Source organism: Caretta caretta, chromosome 3, assembly GCF_965140235.1.
Source record: "Caretta caretta isolate rCarCar2 chromosome 3, rCarCar1.hap1, whole genome shotgun sequence".
In the NCBI taxonomy this organism is placed as follows: domain Eukaryota; kingdom Metazoa; phylum Chordata; order Testudines; family Cheloniidae; genus Caretta; species Caretta caretta.
In genome coordinates this window covers 55942653-55968635 of record NC_134208.1, presented here as the reverse complement: position 1 = coordinate 55968635, position 25983 = coordinate 55942653, and the positions used below count along the sequence as shown (strand labels likewise).

Sequence of the window (25983 nt, the reverse complement as noted above, 5' to 3'; positions counted from 1 at the left end):
TTTCTAAAATGACCTGTGGCTCAATCTTTTCCCTCCAGTTAAATATGGGGGTTATGCAGTAATGAGCCAGCGGGTTCACTGTAGTGTTGGTAAAACAAAACTGTTCCCAGTGAGCTATGGCCATAATCCATTTTTTTTTAAATTGTGGCTAATAACCAAATATTTTAAGAAAATGATTTTTAATTTAAGTCAGTATTTACTCAGTTATTGATTAGTATCTGATGCAATCAGGGATTAAAGTTGCTTGAAACATTGGCTGTGGCAATGAGAGTTTCCTCCTAGGAGGAGCTGAAACTGGTGGGGATGGCTACTTACCTAAGACAGAGAGGAGCAAGTCTGGCATTTCTCCCTTATGCCCCCTAACCTTTTAACCTCTGCAGAGAATGAGGGTAGTAGGTATACATGTCCTTATTCCTAGAAAAAGAAGTAGAAAGATCTCCCACACCATAGCTATGTGTGTAAATATGGATAAATGTTGCTTTTTAATGGCAACACAAAAATGAAATGTTGATAATCTTAGCTCATAACTACTTTTCCTTTCTAAAAGCCTTCTGTCACCAGAAGACAACATTTTTAAGGAGTGTTGAATTTTTCTAGATACTATGGAAATATCACTGTTAAACTGTTCATGTGTACCTTATTTATATTGATATGTATATGTTGATTTGATTTTTTTTTAAACGGCTTGTTTACCTGTTTGGCCTAGTCATGTTTTCTTGTGCATATGGTTTGCTTATGACTACTCCATGAGTCACTTTAGCTGCGTGCCTAAAACTTAAAGCATATTCCTAGATGACTCTTAATATGATTAGTTGAGGCATCTCTACACAAGGATATCTCAGCAGTCCATAGTGTAAAAAATAATTCAAGGCTGTAACGTAATGCCTGTAACTAAAAATAATCGTTTGAGTACCACACGTAAAGTGTTTGAATTACAGAAATTGTACTCTGAGTATCCTAAATTTCCTTGTTGCAGTATAATTTTTAAAAATCCTATGAATGTAGTTGTACCATAATTAGTCTATAAATAAAGATGACGGAGATGAATTTCAATAGCTTCTAGAATTAAGTCACCAAAGACTACAATTATTATCCCTCATGTTTGAGGATCAAAATTTAAAATACCTCTTTATATAAACTTGGAGTTAAAACTGGTTACAGGAACTTGCAACATATGCTTCAGTTCTCTTCTACCCTCTCTCTACTTCCCGTGTGCATTTATACTTTCCCTTGTTCTGGGTAGACCAATTGTTATGAGTGACTAATAGATTTCCAGAGAAGGAATATAACTCAACAGCCAAAAACAGGTGAGAAGACATGGAGAGAGTCTACTCTGAAAAGCGACTGTGGAGTTTGGCATTGTCGGGTTTCTTGGTCGTGGCAATGACTTCAGATAAAATGAGCAGCCCAATTCTGATGTGCAATTCAAATAAAAAGTTAGTTTTAACTGCAGTCCATAAATGTCAATCTTGTTTGTGTCAAGTTGGTTCTTTCCTTATCTCACGTCACTTGTATGAAAATTATACCCCCAGTTGTAAACCTGTACAACCTTAATGTCTGCCACTTATCTCCTCACTGCTGACAGTCCTGCTGCCTTCAGTGGATTTGTGCACTTCTGTATGATTAGAATTTAGTTAAGAAGTTTGTAGATCCACAAGGAGATATAGAATACATTTGCTTTGCTGTAGCTGTTTTGGTTCTGGTTTTGCATTATCTGAGTCAAAGCTAGAGTTGAGAGAGAAACTATTGCTACTGCTAAAAAGGATGGACTACTATCCTAAACAAAGTGAGTTTTCATGGCAGGTGTACAGCTGGAACTGACTGTCAGTTTTATTGGGAGTCTCATTTGTGAGCCATCCTCAGAAAGCAATTGGTGCCCCACATTCTGGAAGGCACAGTGACAGACTTCCTATTGTTCTAAGCATAGAAGTGTCTCCCCAGAAGTTGCTGACCCTCTGAGAACTAAGGAAGTTCCTCTCTCTTTTGCATTACAAATAAAACATAATAATATGGTAATAATAATATGGCTAATATACAGTATCTTGAGAACAACTTCCCATGGCTTTGTTTTTATAGCTTTGCTAATTTGTTGGGGATGTTGCAGCAGTTCAGTAGTTCAAACCAGGTCTAAATGCCTTACACACATTCTGTGTGATCTTTGGTTGGCTTGATCTTCAGTTGGCTGTACAGTTACTACTCTTCCATTGCACACCCCTGTGGAGCAGACTGGTGGGGGCTTGTGAGGATTTTTCCCCGGCTTCTCCTGCCTGATGACATTAGTGAGAATTGGAGGGTAGTGAGAGATTATGGCAAAGAATGTCTGCTTATAGGCTCTTAACCAGAAGAGGGTTGAATTATGTTGCAATGCTAGGGTCTTGGTAGTACAGTGGAGACCCATTTTTTAAATCTCCGTATAACAAATTGCAGTTTTTCTAATAGAAAAAAGCATGGGTGGGGACAGCCAAGACAGAGGTAATTGAGAATCTTAGTGACTTAATTGGGCCCAATCCTCTTTCCTCCTCCTCGTCAATGATGCTGTATCTTCTTACCTACTTTCCTTGTTTAACCCATTTTTGTGCCCCAATGACCACATTATATCAGTCATCTTTTTCCTTGGTCTCTTGTTACATTAGTTGCTTCCTTTATAGTAAAACATGGCTTTTCTCAATCCTAAAAAAGTTCATTCCCCTCACGTCTCTCTCCACTACTGATTATCCCTTTTTTCGACTTCATTTCTCTTAACTAACTTTGTACCACTTACAACTTAGCCATCAGTTCCTTTTGTCAGTCTGTCCTGACTTTTGCCGTATGCATTTCACTGAGTAAACTGCTTTCCCTGAGGTCTTGAATGACATAGTCTTGGCCAAATCTCATGGTTCTGCTTTATCCTTCCCTGACATGTAGGCTGCTTTTGACACTGCTGATAATGCTGTGATCATTGAAATATTGTCCTCCACTTAGCTCTTGCAACTACATCCTCCTCTGGTGGCTCTCCTCTTACTTTGATATCTTCTGTGCCTTCTCTTTCCAAGAGGGTCTTAAAGGACTTTGTCATTGACCCATTCTTCTTTTCCTTTTACTATTTCATTCAGAAACATTCAGCTTCTCCAGCCAACATAGCTCCTGTCTCTTGTGGAGGTGGAATTATTAAGCACCCGTTAGCTTAGAGCATCTTCACCAGATGTGCTACAGCGGCGCAACTGCATTGGTACAAATTTTTTAGAGTAGACCTGCCTTTACCATTGTACTCATTCAAGTAGGTGTCAAACAACTTTCCTGGGTAACACAGCTGACTGGAATACATCATAATATACTTACTTTGGGTAGGGTTAGGCATGTGCTCAACACACTGTACAAAATGAAGGTTACAATAAAAAATTAAGGTGGCAATACAAACTGACATTCAGGTTTTGACCCTGCTGTAGCCCACTTTGTCACAATCTGGCTATTTTCTGCCTCCCCTCGAGGTTCTGCCTCGGCAAAATTGAACTCCTAGTCTTCCTCCCTAGTTTTCTTACCCTCCACTCCCTCATTCACTATGGACAACAACATTAATCTTTCCTGTTGCTTAGATACGTAGCATGGGTGTCCTCTTTGGCTCCACCTTTTCTCTAGCTAGCCTTACATATCTGGGCCACTTCAACATCATTCTGCTGCTGCTTCCTCTGCAGCATCTGAAATTCAGTTTCTCTCTTAGCGCAGAGTTCGAAAACTCTCATTAAGGCCTGTATAGTTTTCTGTCTACTACTGCAACCTCCTTCTGTTTGGCTTTAACTAGCACCCACATTACGGCTCCAGGGGCACATTCAAAATACTGCTTTTAAGATATTTTCATCTATTCTGATCATGTTACCACTTTGTCTTTCCACTGGCTTTTCCTTTATACACCACAACAAATACAAGTTTCATTTTTACGGACCTTCAGACACTAACCGTCTGTACGTGTGTGCTCTTGTACTTTACCATGAAATACCTCCTTACCTCTGCCACAGTCCCAATGCACCAGCTATTTCAGTTTTGATCACCTATTAGTCCATGTGTCCCACCAGCACTTTCAAACCATCTTCCATGCTACCGGTAGCCTTTGATTAATTTGGGGGGGCATTAATTTGACTAATTCAGATTCTTTACTCAGGCGGTTAGGTAGAACTTACAAGAAGTGAGACTGGTGAGTGTCACACAGACATGAAGACTTTTTTATTCAATTCTTAAATACAGACCAGTAGAATTGCAATTGTAGAAGAGTAAGGTAGGCATAGCCAAATGACTTCCTGTATTGTGCATACTTCATCTTATGGAGTTCATCAGAAGTGAAGAAGGAAAACCCAGTGAGTGAAGAAGCATCATAAGTGGGAATGATGTTGCACGTTTCTATCATCTTGTCATTCTGGTATCCCAACTGAGCATTGGCCATGCACCTTTCTTTTTTTATACAGTTTCTGTACATATCAAGTCTGGGACCATATTTAATTTAGTCTCAGCCCTCTACACGTTTGGCATTCCAGGGGACCATAATTAGAGTTCTGACTGCTGTCATAAGCAGTTCGCATCAATACATTTCCCAGTGGATTTGATATATAAATGTGGGTTTGCTTTATGGTTACATGTACCCAAAAGTTCCTAAAAGTATGCTAAATCAAGCTCATTTTGTGAATTGTCTAGCTTAATCCTGTGTTTCAGGCCATCTACCAAATGGGGAATTGAATACTGAAAACATTTTCCAGTGTAACTGGAATTATAGAATAAAAGTTAAGGTTCAAAAGGCTACTGTGGATGATAAGTGTTCTCCCAGAAATGTTTGACAGCAGCAGTTGGGGGATAGTAAGTTGTGTTTTTTTTTTTTTTTTTGGTCATATGAAGTTTTCTACATTGTTGCTTTAAACAGTCTGTTTTCTGATCATATAACCTCAGTCCTTTCTATAGTGTCTTATTCAGCTGCTGAGGTAGATCACCAACTCGAGTCTGCATTTTCTGCTCCTGATACTTTTTGCTTGTCAGTTACTAGGTGTGCATGTTACTTATGTCAACACATGGCCGCTATCGGTAGCACTCTTGATGCTTTCAAAAAGCACAGTACCAGCATCTTCCTTCATTCTCAGGTTGCCAGCTACCTTGTTTTGGAATCTAACATTATTGTGGTAGTGGTGACTGTGGTGGTCAGCACTCCATAGGATGTAGGAGCCCCAGTCATATACCAGGACACCATTGCAGTAGGTGCTGTACAAGAAGAGAACAGATTGTTTCTGCTTCAGAGACATAAGAATGGCAGTACTGGGTCAGACCAAAGGTCCATCCAGCCCAGTATCCTGTCTACTGACAGTGGCCAATGCCAGGTGCCCCAGAAGGCGTGAACCCAACAGGTAATGATCAAGTGATCTCTCTCCAACCATCCATCTCCACCCTCTGACAGAGGCTAGGGACACCATTCCTTACCCATCCTGGCTAATAGCCATTAATGGACTTAACCTATCCATGAATTTATCTAGTTCTCTTTTAAACCCTCTTATAGTCCTAGCCTTCACAACCTCCTCAGGCAAGGAGTTCCACAGGTTGACTGTGCGCTGAGTGAAGAACTTCCTTTTATTTATTTTAAACCTGCTGCCCATTAATTTCATTTGGTGGCCCCTAGTTCTTATATTATGGGAACAAGTAAATAACTTTTCCTTATTCACTTTCTCCACACCACTCATGATTTTCATAGAATATCAGGGTTGGAAGGGACCTCAGGAGGTCATCTAGTCCAACCCCCTGCTCAAAGCAGGACCAATCCCCAACTAAAGCATCCCAGCCAGGGCTTTGTCAAGCCTGACCTTAACTTCTAAGGAAGGAGATTCCACCACCTCCCTAGGTAATGCATTCCAATGTTTCACCACCCTCCTAGTGAAAAAGTTTTTCCTAATATCCAACCTAAACCTCCCCCACTGCAACTTGAGACCATTACTCCTTGTTCTGTCATCTGTTACCACTGAGAACAGTCCAGATCCATCCTCTTTGGAACCCCCTTTCAGGTAGTTGAAAGCAGCTATCAAATCCCCCCTCATTCCTCTCTTCCACAGACTAGACAATCCCAGTTCCCTCAGCCTCTCCTCATAACTCGTGTGTTCCAGTCCCCTAATCATTTTTGTTGCCCTCTGCTGGACATTGCCAATTTTTCCACATCCTTCTTGTAGTGTGGGGCCCAAAACTGGACACAGTACTCCAGATGAGGCCTCACCAATGTGGAATAGAGGGGAACGATCACATCCCTCAATCTGCTGGCAAAGTCCTAGCCTCTTTAATCTCTCCTCATATGGGACCGATTCCAAACCCTTAGTCATTTTAGTAGCCCTTTTCTGAACCCTTTCTAATGCCAGCATATCTTTTTCTGAGATGAGGGGACCACATCTGTACGCCGTATTCAAGATGTGGGCATACCATGGATTTATATAAAGGCAATAAGATATTCTCAGTCTTATTCTCTATCCCTTTCTTAATGATCCTAACATCCCGTTTGTTTTTTTTTTTTGACTGCTGCTGCACACTCTGTGGATGTTTTCAGAGAACTATCCACAATGACTCCAAGATCTTTCTCTTCATTAGTTGTAGCTAAATTAGCCCCCATCATATTGTATGTGTAGTTGGGGTTATTTTTCCAATGTGCATTACTTTACATTTATCCACATTAAATTTCATTTGCCATTTTGTTGCCCAATCACTTAGTTTTGTGAGATCTTTTTTGAAGTTCTTCACAGTCTGCTTTGGTCTTAACTATCTTGAGCAGTTTAGTATCATCTGCAAACTTTGCCACCTCACTGTTTACCCCTTTCCCCAGATCATTTATGAATAAGTTGAATAGGATTGGTCCTAGGACTGACCCTTGGGGAATACCACTAGTTACCCCTCTCCATTCTGAAAATTTACCATTTATTCCTACCCTTTGTTCCCTATCTTTTATCCAGTTCTCAATCCATGAAAGGATCTTTCCTCTTATCCCATGACCACTTAATTTACGTAAGAGCCTTTGGTGAGGCACCTTGTCTGGAAATCCAAGTACACTATGTCCACTGGATCCCCCTTGTCCACATGTTTGTTGACCCCCCCCCAAAGAACTCTATTAGATTAGTAATAAGACATGATTTCCCTTTACAGAAACCATGCGGACTTTTGCACAACAACTTATGTTCTATGTGTCTTACAATTTTTATTCTTTACTATTGTTTCAACTAATTTTCCCAGTACTGACGTTAGACTTACCCATCTGTAATTGCCAGGATCAGATCTAGAGCCCTTCTTAAATATTGGCATTACATTCGCTATCTTCCAGTCATTGGGTACAGAAACTGATATAAAGGACAGGTTACAAACCGTAGTTAATAGTTCCGCAATTTCACATTTGAGTTCTTTCAGAACTCTTGAGTGAATACCATCTGATCCCGGTGACTTGTTACTGTTAAGTTTCTCAATTAATTCCAAAACCTCCTTTAGTGATACTTCAATCTGTGACAATTCCTCAGATTTGTCGCCTACAAAAGACGGCTCAGGTTTGGGAATCTCCCTAACATCCTCAGCCATGAAGTCTAAAGCAAAGAATTCATTTAGTTTCTCCGCGATGACTTTATCATCTTTAAGTGTTCCTTTTGTATCTTGATCGTCCAGGGGGTCCCCACTGGTTGTTTAGCAGGCTTCCTGCTTCTGATGTACTTAAACATTTTGTTGTTACCTTTTGAGTTATTGGCTAGCTGTTCTTCAAACTCCTTTTTGGCTTTTCTTATTACATTTTTTACATTTAATTTGGCAAAGTTTACGCGCCTTTCTATTTACCTCAGTAGGATTTGACTTCCACTTTTTAAAAGATGCCTTTATCTCTCTCTGTTTCTTTTCTCTTGTTAAGCCATGGTGGCTCTTACTGTGTTTTAAATTTGGGGATATAGAGTTAAGTTGAGCCTCTATTATGGTGTCTTTGCAAGCTGCATGGACACTTTTCAGGGATTTCACTCTAGTTACTGTACCTTTTTAATTTCTGTTTAACTAACCTCATTTTTACATAGTTCCCCTTTCTGAAATTTTAATGTCCCACCACAAGAATGTTAAATATTCTATTATGGTCACTATTTCCAAGCAGTCCTCTTATAGTTACCTCTTGGACCAGAACCTGCGCTCCACTCAGGACTAAATTGAGTTGCCTCTCCCCTTGTGGGTTCCTGTACCAGCTGCTCCAAGAAGCAGTCATTTAAAGTGTCGAGAAATTTTGTCTCTGCATTTCGTCCTGAGGTGACATCTACCCAGTCAATATGGGGATAATTGAAATCCCCCACTGTTATTGAGTTCTTTATTGTCTACATTTTCTTTCACATATAGTGCCACTTCCTCCCCGCCCCCAAACGAGACCTGTTCTGTCCTTTTGATATATTTTGTACCCCGGAATGATTGTGTCCCATTGATTGTCCTCACTCCACCAGGTTTCTGCTATGCCTATTATATCAATATTCTCCTTTAACACGAGTCACTCTAGTTCACCCATCCTATTATTTAGACTTCTAGCATTTGTGTACAAGTACTTTAAAAACTTGTCACTGTTTGTCTGCCCTTTTCTGATGTGTCAGGTTCTTTATGTGAATGTTTCTCGTCTGATCTGGCCGATACTTTATCCTCTTCCATCCTCTCCTCCTGACTAAAACCTAAATAATCTCTATCAATAGACTCTCCTTTAAGAGAAGTGTCTGTCCGATCCATGTGCACCTCTGCAGCAATCGGCTTTCCCCCAGCTCTTAGTTTAAAAACTGCTCTGCAATCTTTTTAATGTTAAGTGCCAGCAGTCTGGATCCACTTTGGTTTAGGTGGAGCCCATCCTTCCTATATAAGCTCCCCCTATGCCAAAAGTTTCCCCAGTTCCTAATAAATCTAAACTCCTCTCTACACTGTCATCTCATCCACGCATTGAGACTCTGAACCTCTGTCTGACTACCTGGCCATGCACATGGAACTGGAAGCATTTCTGAGAATGCCACCATAGAGGTCCTGGATTTGTCTCTTTCCTAGCAGCCTAAATTTGGCCTCCAGGATGTCTCTCCTACCCTTCCCTATTTCATTGGTACCTACATGTACCACGACCACTGGCTCCTCCCCAGCACTATGCATAAGTCTATCTAGATGCCTAGGGAGATCTGCAACCTTCACACCAGGCAGGCAAGTCACTATACAGTTCTCCCGGTCATCATAAACCCAGCTATCTGTTTCTAATAATGGAATCTCCCATTACTAACACCTGCCTTTTCCTGGAGAGGTAACTTCAGTGCAAGAGGATGCCACAACATCATCTGAAAGGAGGGTCCCAACTATAGGAAGGTTTCCCTCTGCTCTTGTTGACTGCTCTCCTTCTCAGGGCCTTTCATCCTCAACAGCGGGATGTCTGACTGGAGGCGGGACATATCTACAGTGTCCCGGAAAACCTCATCAACATATCTCTCTGCCTCCCTTAGCTCCTCCAGTTCTGCCACCCTGGCCTCCATGGCCCGTACAGGGTCTCTGAGGGCCAGGAGCTCCTTGCACTGAGTGCACACGTACACCACCCACCCTCAGGGCAGGTAATTATACATGCTACGCTGAGAGCAATAAGTACAATAACCCCCACTCTGCTGCTGGGCTTCTGCCTGCATTCTCTCCTTCAGCTACCTAGGTTAATGATAGAGTTTTAAATCAAGAAGTTTTGATAGTTTAAAGGTTTTAAAGAATGGCAAGTGTACCTTGCCCCCTTTCCACTCCCCTTCCAAACTCCCTCTTGAAACTCCCTGTTAGCGGTCCCTGTTTGCAAAGCTCCCTGGTCGCTTGCTCACTGCTTTATAAAGCCCTGGTCTTCTTGATAGCCCTGACTAAGCCAATGAACAGAGGCTTCTAGATTTCAAACCTTGTTTAGAAGCTCACAGTTTCTAACTGCTGGCCACAGCACACGGTCCTTCAAACAGACAGACAAACACAAGCTCCGCATACAGTAAGTAACCCCCAAACACACTACAGACAACCACTTACCCCAAGGGTCTCATATTTGCTTCTCCTTCATCTGGAGAACTCCCTGATAGCGGTCCCTGTTTGCCAGACAATAGAGGGATACAGACAGATGTGACTATGAGGAAACAATGTGACTACTATGTTAGTCAAGATGATAGTGATATCAGTGTACCAGTAACCTATTACTTTTTTGTAGGCATCACAGCAAAGGAGAATTTTAAGGAGAGACTTGGAGGATAATGTTTGTATGAATATTTAATAAGTAGGTGATGGAGGCCAGTGTCATTATCCAATCATAGTTGACACTGGCATCCATGACCCACTTTTTAAATCTTTATACAAACACCTTCTCTAGTGCTTTCTCCCATATTGCCCTTTATGCTCAGGAAGAGCTCCTTATAAACATCCACAAAGTTTACAGTTCTGGAGCAGAGTGGTAGATCTGTGAGTAGTCAACATATAGATAGTTTTGTTTGCAGGTGAATTACCCAGACATAAGATGTAAAGGCAAAACAGAAGGGTATGAAGGACAGAGCCTTTTGGTACCATCACAAAGTCTGAGAGGGAAAGAGGAGAAATTGTCTGACTTCTCATGTTTAAAATTCTTTAAACAAAATCCAAGAATTTCAAGTAATTTTAACTAAAGTTTTGTTTCACAGTCTTGAAACATTAAATTTTTCAGACATTTGCAACCAAAACAATTCAATGAAATAAACATGAATTTACAAAATGCATTAGTGTTGCAGAACTTGCATTTTCTAGAATTGGTTAAATTTCCCTGAGATCTTAGAGATAAAAGGGTGTTCAGCTGTGGGATGTTAGCTTGAGGCAAATAGAGCAAAGGGTGGATATTTTTAAGATGCAAAACTAAAGCATGTTTATGTTGTGAAGGAAGCCAGGGGAGATTGAGGTTAAGGAAAAGAGTAAAAGAGGGGATGAGACTCGCTGCAAGGGACATTAGGGGATGGGATATAATCTCTGGGGCAAGTGAAAGGGCTAGAGAGCAGCCAAGAAACTTCTGAGTCTGACAGGAGAGAAAGAGGAGACAATTACAGAAGTGGAAGGGAAAGCAAGGAGATGGGGACAGTCAGGTCATTTTTTTTTTTTCAATTTTGTTTCGAAAGAAATTGAGTTTTATGCAGAAAGAATTAGAGCCAGGAGGAAGGTTTGAGGAATGAATCAAAGGCGGCAAAAAGTGGCTGGGATTGTGGGCATAGGATTCAATTAAGTTAAAATAGTAAAGTTTAGTAAGAGAGATGGCAGAACCATAGGAGAAGAGAATGAACATGTAGTGGAGAATTCAATCTGGGTATGTGTTAGGTCAGGTTTCAGAGTAGCAGCCATGTTAGTCTGTATCCGCAAAAAGAAAAGGAGTACTTGTGGCACCTTAGAGACTAACAAATTTATTTGAGCATAAGCTTTCATGAGCTGTAGTTCATGAAAGCTTATGCTCAAATAAATGTGTTAGTCTCTAAGGTGCCACAAGTACTCCTTTCCTTGTAGAGTTAGGTCAGGGATGCAATGCAAAAGGAGAGGAGAAAGCAGATTTGAAGTTGAACCAGAGCTGGGGATTCGCAGGGTAGATCCTGCGATGGGAGAGTGCAAAAGAGTTAAGAATGCAGGAGAGTGAAGCATAGAGAGAATAAACCATATTAATGGAAGAGAGGAGAAGGCTGAGTATAGACACAATGTCAGTAATGGTGATGGACTGCAAGTCATGGAAGGAACAAGTTAGAGGGTATGTGGGGTAGAAATAGATGGGTAGGGCTGAATGAGATCAGGTAATGGTCAGATGAGGCTTGGTCACTGAGGGATTAGAGAGAGCAGTACTTGAAGACCAAATCAAGGCTTTTGGTGGGTGGGAGAACTGCACCAGGGCTGCAAGTCAAATGAAGAGATGAGAGCAATAAAATGTGCAGCTAGTGGGTTGGATAGTTATGGGCATGGAGTTGAACTCACTGAGGAGGTTGGGCAGTAAGAGGGAGAGAGAGTCAGAAGTCTAAATTGGTAGAAGGCTGATAGGAGGGAGTTGGATGGTATAAGACAGCAACATGGAGGGGGAGAGGAGAGAGGAGTCGGATGCAGTGCTGCTTAAAAGGCAGAGTGAAAAGTGAGAGGCGGGTGCAATTACGAGTATCAGGAACTGGAGAGAAGCCTAACATGTCCACTACAGTCTGATCAAGAAAAGAGTCGGGGTGAAAGTAACTTAAAGGATTTACCGGTATGCCGCCGGAGTCACGAGTGGGGGAGTGGCCTCAACTGGAAGAGGCGATTTAAAGGCCCCGGGGCTCTGTCTGGGAGCCCTGGGGCCTTTAAATCACCCCGCTGCAGAGGTGGCTGGGAGCCTCAGGGTTCAATTAAAGGGCCTGGGGCTCTGGCTGCCGCAGAATTCCGGGCACTTTAAATCCCTGCTGGAGCCCAGCTGCCAGAGCTCCGGGGCTCTGGCAGCCGGGCTCAGGCGGGGATTTAAAGGGCCCGGTGCTCCAGCCACTGTGGGGAGCCCCCGCCTGAGCCCCGCTGCCGGAGCTCTGGTGGTGCTTTAAAGGGTTCAGGGCTCCCCACTGTGGCAGGAGCACTGGGCTCTTTAAATCACTGCCGGGGAAGCCGGTCCAGTCCAGCATGGCACGGCATACTGGCTCTTGCCAGTATGCCGGACCAGACTGTCTTACTTTCACCTCTGAAAAGAGGAAAGGCTTCCCTAAGAGAGGGCAGCTGCAAAGGCAGTCAGGTGAATGCTCTGATACTTCCGAGTTTGGTTAATTGTTTTGGGCAATAAAAAAAATATACGAACGTGACCCAAAATTGTCAACCATTTTGGTGCTCTCCCATGCATTTTTCTGTTGAAATGACTATTTGAAAAAAATTTCACTCACTTTTACTTCTGACCTTATGCTGTATGGTGTTAAGACACTGTCCTTTTGTGCAGAATCTCAACAGTCCACTATGTTGGATGGTCAATAGAAAAAGCATGGGTACATCTACTGAATTATACTCGAGCTACTAACTGTTATGTCACTGTTTCTCATTTGCGTTTCAGATTTTGTTTTGTAAATGTAATACTGGGCCTTCTACCTCAAATTACCATTCTGCAGCCCCTTGCTTTTGTTCATAGGTGCTCCTTGAAAACCTAACTGCTTTAAGAAGCTTCTTACCTTGTCTTTTTTCAGATTAAAGGAGTACTTCTGCAACTCTTTTTCTGAAGTAAATAGTAGTTTACTTTGTTCCGTGTCTTCTGTAATATGCCTTTCAATTGCTTAGTCTTTCAGCTCTGTTGAATTTTATACATAAAGTGCTTGCAACCAAAACCAATTTCCAGCATTTCTGTTCAGTCTTAACATAATTCTTTTGAGTTTCAGTCAGTGCTCTGAAGGCATATGTCACTGGCCAATTATCTTGCAGAAGGGGAGCCCACAACGAACGTGGGCTTGTATCTGCTGGGATCATAGGCTCTTTGTGTATCTCAGAAACTTTCAGTACATGTGCTTGTGTGACAACTTTAATTTCCTTTGCCAAAAGGTCTTTCTCTTGCAAGAATCATCCAGTGCTTTTTTGTGTTGTCCTCATTCAAAATACTGCTTAGATCTTGTTTTACTAATTCAAGGAGAATTTGCCAATAATAACATACCTATGAATCTTGGTAAGGAGTTTTCACTTGTAGTACTACACCTTCATTTTTCTTGGATCTAGTCAGACTTTTGTCACTAATTACGTGTATTACATAACTAATCTATTTGGCCTGATCTTGCATTTTGGTGTTCAAAATAAAGTTTTCTTCCTTGGCATCCAGACCATTTATTCAGAACTCATTGTGGTTCTTACAACAGTAGACAATTACTTTTACCTCCATAGATTCTTAGTGACCATTTTTGTTTGGCTAGGCTTCTTGATATTCCTGAATAACTTTGTTTACCTGTTTGCACTTCCTTTCCTGTTCCCATTGGAATATATTATAGGTCTCCTAATGTCTCAAGGCTCACTTCATAAAACAAGGTGGAGGATTTCACCTTCTCTGGGTTTCCTGAAATGGCACTTCCATTGTTGCTGGAAGCATTGTAACCTTCTGTCCTGTACTTAGGCTTCTTTCCAGACTGAGGGATTCAGGGTCCATTTCCATTCGTTTGGTCCATTTCCTCAGTTAAATGAGATACAATAGATAGTTGACCCTACCTTTTTCACCAGTTGGATCAAAAAGTTAAAACCCTGCTTAGATCACAGATGAAAAGAACTCTTCTCATTGCTAGGTTTGTGATATGAACTACATAGTTGACCTCTGCAGTAGGTGCCTAGGACTGAAACTCTTTTGGCTGAAGGTCAGGAATTGCTATAGATAAATAGGCAGATGTTTGTCCTCCACTAGCTCTGTTTAATGTAGTTTAACCATGGCCCTTTCTGCCCCATGGCTTATACTAGTTCCATGCCACTGGTTTAGATTCAGCGTTGGAAAACCTAGAGCAGCAGAGTTGCAGCCTCTGCAGTAATTAATACTGTGCCACTAATTCTGCTCAGAGGAAGCCCAATCAACCAAAAAGTAGACTGAAAATGTAGAGACTAATTTCTTAAGCATGAGACCATGATGACAGCTGCAATTTCTGTGGCTGCTTTTGATACTGAGATTTTTTTTTAAGGCCTCTCTAAATACAGATAATGTTTGTTTTTTTCCCAACTAAAAGCACAGAAGTGACTCAATTTGCAGTTTTCAGAATAACAGCCTTGTTAGTCTGTATCCACAAAAAGAAAAGGAGTACTTGTGGCATCTTAGAGACTAACAAATTTATTTGAGCATAAGCTTTCGTGAGCTACAGCTCACTTCATCGGATGCATCCGATGAAGTGAGCTGTAGCTATTTGTTAGTCTCTAAGGTGCCACAAGTATTCCTTTTCAAATTGCAGTGACATTGTGCTTGTGAACACTGGTTCCTGTAGAAGCTGGCATATGTAAAACGTTTCAGTATTTAGCTTAAGAATGTAAAATAGTAAACTGTTAACTGGTAAGCATTAGTCTTACCGGTTAATCCAGCTTAACCATTAACGCCCAGCCTTTGGCGGGGCAGAGCAGCTGCACTGGCCTGCTGACCCAAGTCTGCCAGAGAAGCCCCAGCCCCGTGGGCTGTGCCAGCCGTCCAGAGCAGTATCCCTGGGCTCCACCGGCCGGAGCAGTCCCAGCCCCTCTGTTTAATTGGTGAACTTTTAAAATATTTACATCCCTAATTTAGCTAACATTTTTCAACTTTTATTAGTATTTACATGACTGTCCAGGAGCTGTAATGGGGCCAGGACCCTATTTTCTTTTGGGGGTAAGTGCTCAGATAACATGCTGATATGTAACCTTCTAAAAACCAATTCAGAGTTATACTCTGATGCATAAATACATAGTAAAAAAAATGGTCCCTGCTCTGAATAGCTGACAGTTAATGTGCAGGTTTCAAAAGTTATGGATATGTGCAATTTAAGGACATCTAAATAAATAAGCATTAAATCTCCTACCAATTTTGGTGAAATGTTTTTTGGCAGCGTTTCTTTAAGCCTTAAAGGTAAACTTTAAAGCAAAAAGGCTTCCCATTACTGTTTCTTTGATGTAGAACGATAACTGAAAAAAGGCTTCAAGATTTTCTTGATTTTTTTTCTTTACACCTCAAATAACCTTATTTAGATTATTGAAGTGTCACAGCATGCTGAGTGCTTTCCAAATGCAGATAACAGTTCTGAAGATCTTATTACCTACTTCAGAGACCAGTGAACAGAGGATTGTGAGGACTTAATATTCTTTATTTCAAATGCAAACAACTAGACATTCACGTTTAAGTCAATCTCTTATGTTGTAGAGAGGAGTAAAGAAACACTGAAACTTTTTTCTTCACAGTGCATCTTTAAAACAGTGGCCTTTTTCATACTGTTTGCTAAGTATGTAGGTGTAGTAAAGGGGGATGTAGATGCATCTGCAGTCTACAGTAAGTTAAAGCTTGGATGATACTGACTAGGGGTGAGAGTCAAGTATTCCTGGACCATGGATTGACTTTTTAAAATCATTTTTCTAAAACTAGTGGTAAGAAACACATATTGGTCCTGAAAGTATTATACTATGCCATTAAAGCTTTATAAGGTTGGTAGCTCTAACCTTAAAATTCTTTATTGCCCTTCACATTTTTATTCAGACTTGGCTTTAGCAAATGAGTCTCAAATTGTTAGTCAATCTTGCTAACGCTGAGCTTCCTACTCGCTATCGGATGGTTTAAAGCGGGGTTCAAAATTTACCAGACAAATAGTGATTCAAAGTAGCTATAAAAGATATGGATGGTTGGAGCTCCAACAGCCAATACCAGGGCCCTGCTCTAGAGAGGAGAAGTTGTGCATCTCTGCAGTCAGTTAGTGGAAGGGGGACAGTGCTGAGATTTCTACCAGGATGCATACCTGCTAAAGTGGAACATCTGAAAATGTGAAGAATGTATGAAAATAATGCCATGCCTTTATTGATCTAATTGAGTATGCTTCATTTTGTTTGTATCTTTTTAAGAACATTTTTCCACTGCTAGTGCTAGCTCTTACTACATGATACAAGTATCTGATCTGTTCAATAAACTAGATTTTTTGGTCCTGCTGAGCAGAACTTCTGATCTACAGAAAGCTATCAATTTTGGAAGAGAACCTCTGAATACTTGGTGTACAGTACCTCTGGCATCGAGCTATGGAACTGCCTTCAAAAGCCATGTTTGGGAGGTGCATGAGCACTCCCTCAGCGGTGATGTTCTATATTAGTGCACCTATCAGTTACTGTTCCGCCATTGCAGAGTGATTTGGTCCTAGAGATTTGTTCCTGTGTTCCTAGAGTCTTTTCTAGCTTTATTTGTGGATGGAAAGAATATTAAGGGTTTGCACTTAACCATCCTGCAGCAACTCCATGTCTCGATTTCAGTAAATGCAGTCTCTAACCCCAAAACCTATGTACATGTACCTGCCTTGGAAGAGGTTTGTTCTGCCATTTAAAAAAAAACAAAGTGCAAAGCGGGTGTCCTGCCCATAACTGTAGCATGTTAACTGTTAGGGCATGGACTACTGGGAAGATAACTGAATGTAAGGCAGGGATGATTATCCCATTGTATAGGGGGAAAGGCCCACACACAGAGGGTAGTGTGTGTGTATATATATAGGCCAATAACTCTCTGCTCCCTGTTCCAGAAAAGTCACCACACATGTCCTATTCACCATGTTCCAGCCTCTCCTGTGAAACATTGTCACCAGAGCAATTGGGATTTGCTACTAGGTTTATCTGAGATCCATTGTGAATTCAACTAACCTTTGACAGCAGCATACGTAGACATAAAGACAGCCTTTGATTATGTCAATAGAGCTGCCTTGTGGAAGACCCTACAAGTCATTGGTGTTTCCAACATTCTCCAGAGAACTTGATTCAAGTTCTACTTAATGATTCTGGCACGGGTGTGTCGTGAGACCCATAATTCTGACTGGTTTTACGCTAGATCCAGGATGAAGCAGGGATGTGTCCTGGCCCCAGCCCTATGCTGTTGGAAAATGAATTGTGTCCTTGAGCATGATCTGCAAATATTGGTATAACTGTCAAGTCAACTTCTTTTAGTGACCAGGGCTATGCAGATGATGATTTGTATCTGGACCAAAGAGGACTATTTCAAAGATGCGCTAGAGAGCTTCCAGGTTGAGGCGGATGTTCTTGGGCAAAATCAAAAATCCATGGTGTTGGCACAAAAGTTGTGATACGAGATATCTGTGCTTCTGGACAAATTGTGGAAGTAATGGGTGACTTTATCTGGGTAGTAAACTGTCATCATCAAATGTGTTCAGCTGGCCAGATATCCAAAGTAGAATTGGTTTAGTAGCCTCATCCATGAAGGACCTGCATGAAGTCTTGTCATAAATATAAAGGGAAGGGTAACAACTTTCCTGTATACAGTACTATAAAATCCCTCCTGGCCAGAGGCACAAAATCCTTTTACCTATAAATGGTTAAGAAGCTCATGTAACCTGGCTGGCACCTGACCAAAAGGAACAATAAGGGGACAAGATACTTTCAAATGGGGGGATGGAGAGAAGGTTTTGGTCTGTCTGTTGTGTGTGCTTGCCCGACACAGATCAAGGAAGCAAGCAATCCAACTCCATTAGAATTAGTAAGTACTAGTAAGGAAATGAATTAGCTTATTTTTGTTTTGGTTTGTGATTTTCTCTGTGCAGAGAGGAAGGTGTATTCCTGGTTTTCTTTTTGTAACTTTAAAGTTTGGCCCAGAGGAAAATCCTGTTTTTGAATCTGATTGTCCTGTAAGATTATCTTCTATTCTGATTTTAGAGGTGCTTCTTTTACATTTTTTTCTTTATAATAAAGTTCTGTTTCTTTTAGAATCTTTTTTTTTTTAAGTGTCCTGAAAAAACCCGAAGGTTGGTCTGTGCTCATCTTGTTTATTTTCAAGTCTTCCCAGGAAAGGGGGTGTAGGGGCTTGGGGGGATATTAGGGAGGAGTAGGAACCTAAGCTGGTAGAAATAAGCTTAGGGGGTCTTTCATGCAGGTCCCCACACCTGTACCCTAGAGTTCAGAGTGGGGAGGGAACCCTCACAAGTCTAGAACCAAAAGAAGATGAAAATTATATTCAAAAGTACATATTTATCAAACCTGAATACTTCGGTTCCTTTCCATTTAGAAGTAGAAGTGAGGGCCCACAGAGACAAGACTCATGCCTTGTGCCAGAGCCATATAAGGGGGTGGAACAGAACAAAGGGGGTAATTTACTTTGTTCTGTCTGTTAGTACTTGGAGCCATTTAAATCCTACTTTTTGTATTTAATAAAATCACTTTTGCTTATTAATAAACCCAGAGTAAATGATTAATACCTGGGGAGGAAACAGCTGTGCATCTCTCTATCAGTGTTATAAAGGACAGACAGTTTACAAATTTACCCTGTATAAGAGCTTTATCCAGAATAAAATGGATTTATTTGGGGTTTGGATCCCATTGGGAGCTGGGTTTCTGGGTGCAGGAGACAGGAACACTTCTTAAGCTGTTTTCAGTTAAGCCTGCAGCTTTTAGGGGATGTTGTCCAGACCTGGGTCTGTTCGCAGTGGGCAAGCATGTCTGGCTCAAACCAGGAAGTCGCTGAATTCTCAAGCTGCTCGGGAAAACGGGCTTAGAGGTAGTCCGAGCATATCAAGTGGCATTTCCCAAGGGGATTTCTGTGATCCAACCCATCACACTCCTAACTCCAGATATAGAAATAATACATGCAAACAAGTAGGATGAACACACTTAGTGGATTACAAGATTTCTAATGACACCATACAAGGGGTATTTAGCATAAAGCATATTCCAGCTGTGTCATATTCATAAGCATATTTCCATAAAGCATATAGAGTGCAACATCAAACTATGAACCACCGCAGTTTAAGTATATTGTTGATCTTATTAGCCTTTTGGCCACAGTGTCTCATTAGAAGTTGGTGTTCAACCAGTTATTCTCCATGACCCCCAAATGTCAGTCACTGCTTCCCAGGATAGTCCCCCATCTAGTAAGTGTGGCCTACATTCTTAGTACTTGGGTATATATGTTTACATTTACTTGAATTAAAATGCATATTGTTTGTGCCCAGTATATGAGGCAATTCAGATTGCTTTGACAGTGATCTGTTCTCTTTATTTACTGCTCCCCCAATTTTTGTGCTCTTCAAACTTTCAGTAATTTTTGTTTTCTTCTAGGTCATTTATAAAAATGTTCAATAGCATAGGACCCAGAACCAATCCCTTATGGGACTTGTTTAGAAATATATGCGTTTTATAGTTGCGTTCTGAGACCTATCCATTAGCCAATTTTAATTGCTATGTGCTATGTTAACTTTAGGTAATTCTAGTCTTTAATCAAAATGTTGTATGGTACTAAGTCAGACATCTGAAAGATGAATTTAGGACTGTCATCTAGTCCTCCTTTCATTCCAGGAGCAACACAGAGCACCTCCAGTGCCATAAGGGATGAAGTCTCTCATGCAGACCAGTGAACTCAGATCTTTCTCCTTTGTCTGAACCACCAGCTTCTTGGCAAGATCTCATGCAAGAAACTCTCCAGTTATTGATGTGACATTATTACGAGCTTTTAAAGGACCTCTTAGAAGCTTATGTCTACACTGACTTAATCTACAGACTCATAAGGCATACTTCAGCACTGGCACCATGCCAGCATTGGCATCCTCAACCAGCCCATGTCTCAGCCTATGCTACAAGGGACACTGGTTCTCCTGTCACCTCTTCCTAACCATCATACAGAGCAGCCTGACAAGGATGACTGGAAAGATAAACACCCTGGAAGACTCATAAGTCTCCCTGGAGAACATCATCATCTGTCTCACCAGAGGACCAGATTGGGTCGTCTTCAGTGTGTGATTAGTACACCGTTTGAAGAGCTCCTAGAGAGGATAACGGACCCTAGCTGTTGATAGGGTTGGAAGATTCCAGGGCAGGGACCACTGTTTTCATATCCTGTAGTCCCATCCAAAGTAGGAGCTAGCTCTCCCTCTTGGTTCTGTTTTCTTCAACCTGCTAGGGACAGCCTGTCCCTAAATATACAGACAGGATGAACGCACTAGCAGATAAGGGCCTCTAGTTTTTAACGCAGCATCCTGTAGCCAAAATTTTAGGTGTCTTCTCACAAGAGAGTGAGAGGGATTAGTCACCATATGCTGCCCCTCCCCCTCCTTGAACAGGGAGAAATGGAAGTTGGACATAATTGGAAGAAGAGCATATTCATTTGACTTTCTTGGCATCAGGATACCCAATGACATGAGTCTAATATCCTACTGCAGTCGTGCCTTTTGGGATGCCATCGCATGCCATGGATTCCCTTCCAGAGAAGTAAAAGGAAGCAGCAAATACCCTAGTGATGAGGGTCATATCCAGGCCAAGCATTTGCTAAGAGCTGCCTGTGATTCTTCTGACTCAATGACCTAAATTATGGCCATGGAGGATGAGGGCTTACCAAGATATTTTTAGTTAGGCTTTTCTGGCTTTACATCAGAACCACAGGGCAAGATTGAAGATCTTCCCTTTGAGAGCATTAGCCTCTTCAGTGAGAGAGCACTAAAGGCATCAAGGCCTGGATCTTTGGATCTGACACAGATCACATCCACATATCCCTCTGCTTCTGACTTCCGAGGCAAACGTCCTTGATACCAGGAGTTCCAACCTCAGAAGTGATAGCAGCCTCTTAAGTCTGCTGCTGGGAAAAGACCCCAATAACATAGGGGCAAGATTCCTTGATGCTACACATCAGTCCTCTACATCTGCCTTTTATCAGGGTCTTTTTGGGTGTCATGCCCTGTAAAGGTTCCTTCCCCACTCTGAACTCTAGGGTACAGATATGGGGACCTGCATGAAAGACCCCCTAAGCTTATTCTTATCAGCTTAGGTTAAAAACTTCCCCAGGGTACAAACTTTGCCTTGTCCTTGAACCCTATGCTGCTGCCACCACCAAGCGTGTTAAAGAACAGGGAAAGAGCCCACTTGGAGACATCTTCCCTCAACATATCCCCCCAAGCCCTGCACCCCCTTTCCTGGGAAAGTCTTGATAAAAATCCTCACCAATTTGTACAGGTGAACACAGACCCAAACCCTTGGATCTTAAGAACAATGAAAAAGCAATCAGATTCTTAAAAGGATTTTAATTTAAGAAAAAGTTTAAAAAAAAAAAATCACCACTGTAAAAGCAGGATGGTAAATACCTCACAGGGTAATCAGACTCAAAACATAGAGAATCTCTCTAGGCAAAACCTTAAGTTACAAAAAGACACAAAAACAGAAATATACATTCCATTCAACACAGCTTATTTTTACTAGCCATTTAACAAAAGGAAATCTAAGGCATTTCTAGCTAGATTACTTACTAACTTACCAGAGTTTCTGAGATGGCGTTCCTGATCTGTTACCAGCAAAAGCTGGGAGTACTGTCATGGATGGTTATAATCTGTTCAGGAAGGACAGGCAGGGCAGAAAAGGTGGGAGAGTAGCACTGTATGTAAGGGAGCAGTATGACTGCTCAGAGCTCCGGTACGAAACTGTAGAAAAACCTGAGTGTCTCTGGATTAAGTTTAGAAGTGTGTGCAACAAGAGTGATGTAGTGGTGGGAGTCTGCTATAGACCACCGGACCAGGGGGATGAGGTAGATGAGGCTTTCTTCCGGCAGCTCGCGGAAGCTACTAGATCGCATGCCCTGATTCTCATGGGTGACTTTAATTTTCCTGATATCTGCTGGGAGAGCAATACAGCGGTGCATAGACAATCCAGGAAGTTTTTGGAAAGCGTAGGGGACAATTTCCTGGTGCAAGTGCTAGAGGAGCCAACTAGGGGGGGCAAAGGTTTTTCTTGACCTGCTGCTCACAAACCGGGTAGAATTAGTGGGGGAAGCAAAAGTGGATGGGAATCTGGGAGGCAGTGACCATGAGTTGGTTGAGTTCAGGATCCTGACGCAGGGAAGAAAGGTAAGCAGCAGGATACGGACCCTGGACTTCAGGAAAGCAGACTTCGACTCCCTCAGGGAACGGATGGCCAGGATCCCCTGGGGGACTAACTTGAAGGGGAAAGGAGTCCAGGAGAGCTGGCTGTATTTCAAGGAATCCCTGTTGAGGTTACAGGGACAAACCATCCCAATGAGTCGAAAGAATAGTAAATATGGCAGGCGACCAGCTTGGCTTAATGGTGAAATCCTAGCGGATCTTAAACATAAAAAAGAAGCTTACAAGAAGTGGAAGGTTGGACATATGACCAGGGAAGAGTATAAAAATATTGCTCGGGCATGTAGGAATGATATCAGGAGGGCCAAATCGCACCTGGAGCTGCAGCTAGCCAGAGATGTCAAGAGTAACAAGAAGGGTTTCTTCAGGTATGTTGGCAACAAGAAGAAAGCCAAGGAAAGTGTGGGCCCCTTACTGAATGAGGGAGGCAACCTAGTGACAGAGGATGTGGAAAAAGCTAATGTACTCAATGCTTTTTTTGCCTCTGTCTTCACTAACAAGGTCAGCTCCCAGACTGCTGCGCTGGGCATCACAAAATGGGGAAGAGATGGCCAGCCCTCTGTGGAGATAGAGGTGGTTAGGGACTATTTAGAAAAGCTGGACGTGCACAAGTCCATGGGGCCGGACGAGTTGCATCCGAGAGTGCTGAAGGAATTGGAGGCTGTGATTGCAGAGCCATTGGCCATTATCTTTGAAAACTCGTGGCGAACCGGGGAAGTCCCGGATGACTGGAAAAAGGCTAATGTAGTGCCAATCTTTAAAAAAGGGAAGAAGGATCCTGGGAACTACAGGCCAGTCAGCCTCACCTCAGTCCCTGGAAAAATCATGGAGCAGGTCCTCAAAGAATCAATCCTGATGCACTTGCATGAGAGGAAAGTGATCAGGAACAGCCAGCATGGATTCACCAAGGGAAGGTCATGCCTGACTCATCTAATCGCCTTTTATGATGAGATTACTGGTTCTGTGGATGAAGGGAAAGCAGTGGATGTATTGTTTCTTGACTTTAGGAAAGCTTTTGACACGGTCTCCCACAGTATTCTTGTCAGCAAGTTAAGGAAGTATGGGCTGGATGAATGCACTATAAGGTGGGTAGAAAGCTGGCTAGATTGTCGGGCTCAACGGGTAGTGATCAATGGCTCCATGTCTAGTTGGCAGCCGGTGTCAAGTGGAGTGCCCCAGGGGTCGGTCCTGGGGCCGGTTTTGTTCAATATCTTCATAAATGATCTGGAGGATGGTGTGGATTGCACTCTCAGCAAATTTGCGGATGATACTAAACTGGGAGGAGTGGTAGATATGCTGGAGGGGAGGGATAGGATACAGAGGGACCTAGACAAATTGGAGGATTGGGCCAAAAGAAATCTGATGAGGTTCAATAAGGATAAGTGCAGGGTCCTGCACTTAGGACGGAAGAATCCAATGCACCGCTACAAACTAGGGACCGAATGGCTAGGCAGCAGTTCTGCGGAAAAGGACCTGGGGTGACAGTGGACGAGAAGCTGGATATGAGTCAGCAGTGTGCCCTTGTTGCCAAGAAGGCCAATGGCATTTTGGGATGTATAAGTAGGGGCATTGCCAGCAGATCGAGGGACGTGATTGTTCCCCTCTATTCGACATTGGTGAGGCCTCATCTGGAGTACTGTGTCCAGTTTTGGGCCCCACACTTCAAGAAGGATGTGGATAAATTGGAGAGAGTCCAGCAAAGAGCAACAAAAATGATTAGGGGTCTGGAACACATGAGTTATGAGGAGAGGCTGAGGGAGCTGGGATTGTTTAGCCTGCAGAAGAGAAGAATGAGGGGGGATTTGATAGCTGCTTTCAACTACCTGAAAGGGGGTTCCAAAGAGGATGGCTCTAGACTGTTCTCAATGGTAGCAGATGACAGAACGAGGAGTAATGGTCTCAAGTTGCAGTGGGGGAGGTTTAGATTGGATATTAGGAAAAACTTTTTCACTAAGAGGGTGGTGAAACACTGGAATGCGTTACCTAGGGAGGTGGTAGAATCTCCTTCCTTAGAGGTTTTTAAGGTCAGGCTTGACAAAGCCCTGGCTGGGATGATTTAACTGGGAATTGGTCCTGCTTTGAGCAGGGGGTTGGACTAGATGACCTTCAGGGGTCCCTTCCAACCCTGATATTCTATGAAAAGCATCTCACAGACAGACAGACCCTTTGTCGTCGTCCCCCCCCCCCCCCCAGCTTTGAAAGTATCTTATCTCCTCATTAGTCATTTTGGTCAGGTGACAGCGAGGTTATCTTAGCTTCTTAACCCTTTACAGGTGAAAGGGTTTTGCGTCTGGTCAGGAGGGATTTTATAGCACTGTATACAGAAAGGTGGTTACCCTTCCCTTTATTTTTATGACATGCCCTTACTTGTCCTGGGGTGGTATTGCACAATTCTTGCACTATTAGACTGGGATCTGATTACAATGCTCTGTCTATTGCTTATCACTGTGCAGATCTGACAGGAACCTGTGTCCAGTGATCTGCAGTGACAAACAACCTTTTTGCAACAAGTATGTCTACTAGCAAATAGTACAAAGCGTCAAAGAAAATAGTCAGTGTGCATAACAGTGTGCATTTAATCTTACACTTCACTACAAGCAAATATAGATGGGCTTCCCTCATGAGCTACTGGAATAGAACATACACAACTTAGATTCTTTTGGTAAGCCCTGGAGCTCTAAGGACCCAGCCTGGTCTCCATTTTACTTCCAGAATGCACCTCCCAGTCAGTTTTTCCCTCTCTCAAGGACTCGCTCTTTTCAAAGCCCCTCCCTTCTGGTGTGCCTGAGCCCAACTACCACTTTCCTTTATTACAAAGCCTAACTGTGAAGTCTTTCCTTTGCCTCCCCCCACCCACCTGCTTGACTAGCCAGGCCATCTGAGAGCAACCCGGTGAAGGTTGCTCTGTGACTTTTCACAAGTTTTATGCCTGGGGGAATGTGGTGAAACTCTCTGCTTCCTCTGACATTGTTTATATCATCTCAGAAATCTGTACATAAAACAAATCTTGGAGTACAGATCTATAATCACGACTGAGCATCCCCCAGAATTGCCACAATGGCTTTTAGAACTTTTTGGTCAGCTCCCAAAATCACACTTCATTGTCTGTGTCCCAAAAATATCTGGGCTTATTCTGGTTATGAGCAAATTCTTTCTGGTTTAACCATATCGTGTAAAACTGAAATAATTAACTACAAATAATCTCAGGTTGTATTTTCCTTGACCCCTACAAAAGAATACAATTTATTAAAGATTAACTTGCGAAAGGGTGCCTTTTATTTACTTTTCTCAGAATTATCTTCCTTTTTTGTGCCCATTTTTGCAGTAAACCTATTCCAGGTTGCACAGTAAACAGTTGCACTCTAGCACAATCAGTGTAATATTAGTGTTTAGATGGTTGGGGTGGAGAATTATTTGCTGCATTTTTTTTGTTTAAAAAAAGTCACTGATAGCTCAAAACTTTCCACACTCTTTTGTCAGGTTTATT

At 42.2% G+C, this 25983-nt stretch overlaps 1 protein-coding gene across 2 annotated transcripts in view; it reads left to right on the top strand.

The window, feature by feature from the left end:
• LMBRD1 (LMBR1 domain containing 1) overlaps nt 1-25983 on the top strand; it is a 245666-nt gene that overhangs the window by 47888 nt on the left and 171795 nt on the right. The gene's annotated exons all lie outside the window — the stretch shown is intronic.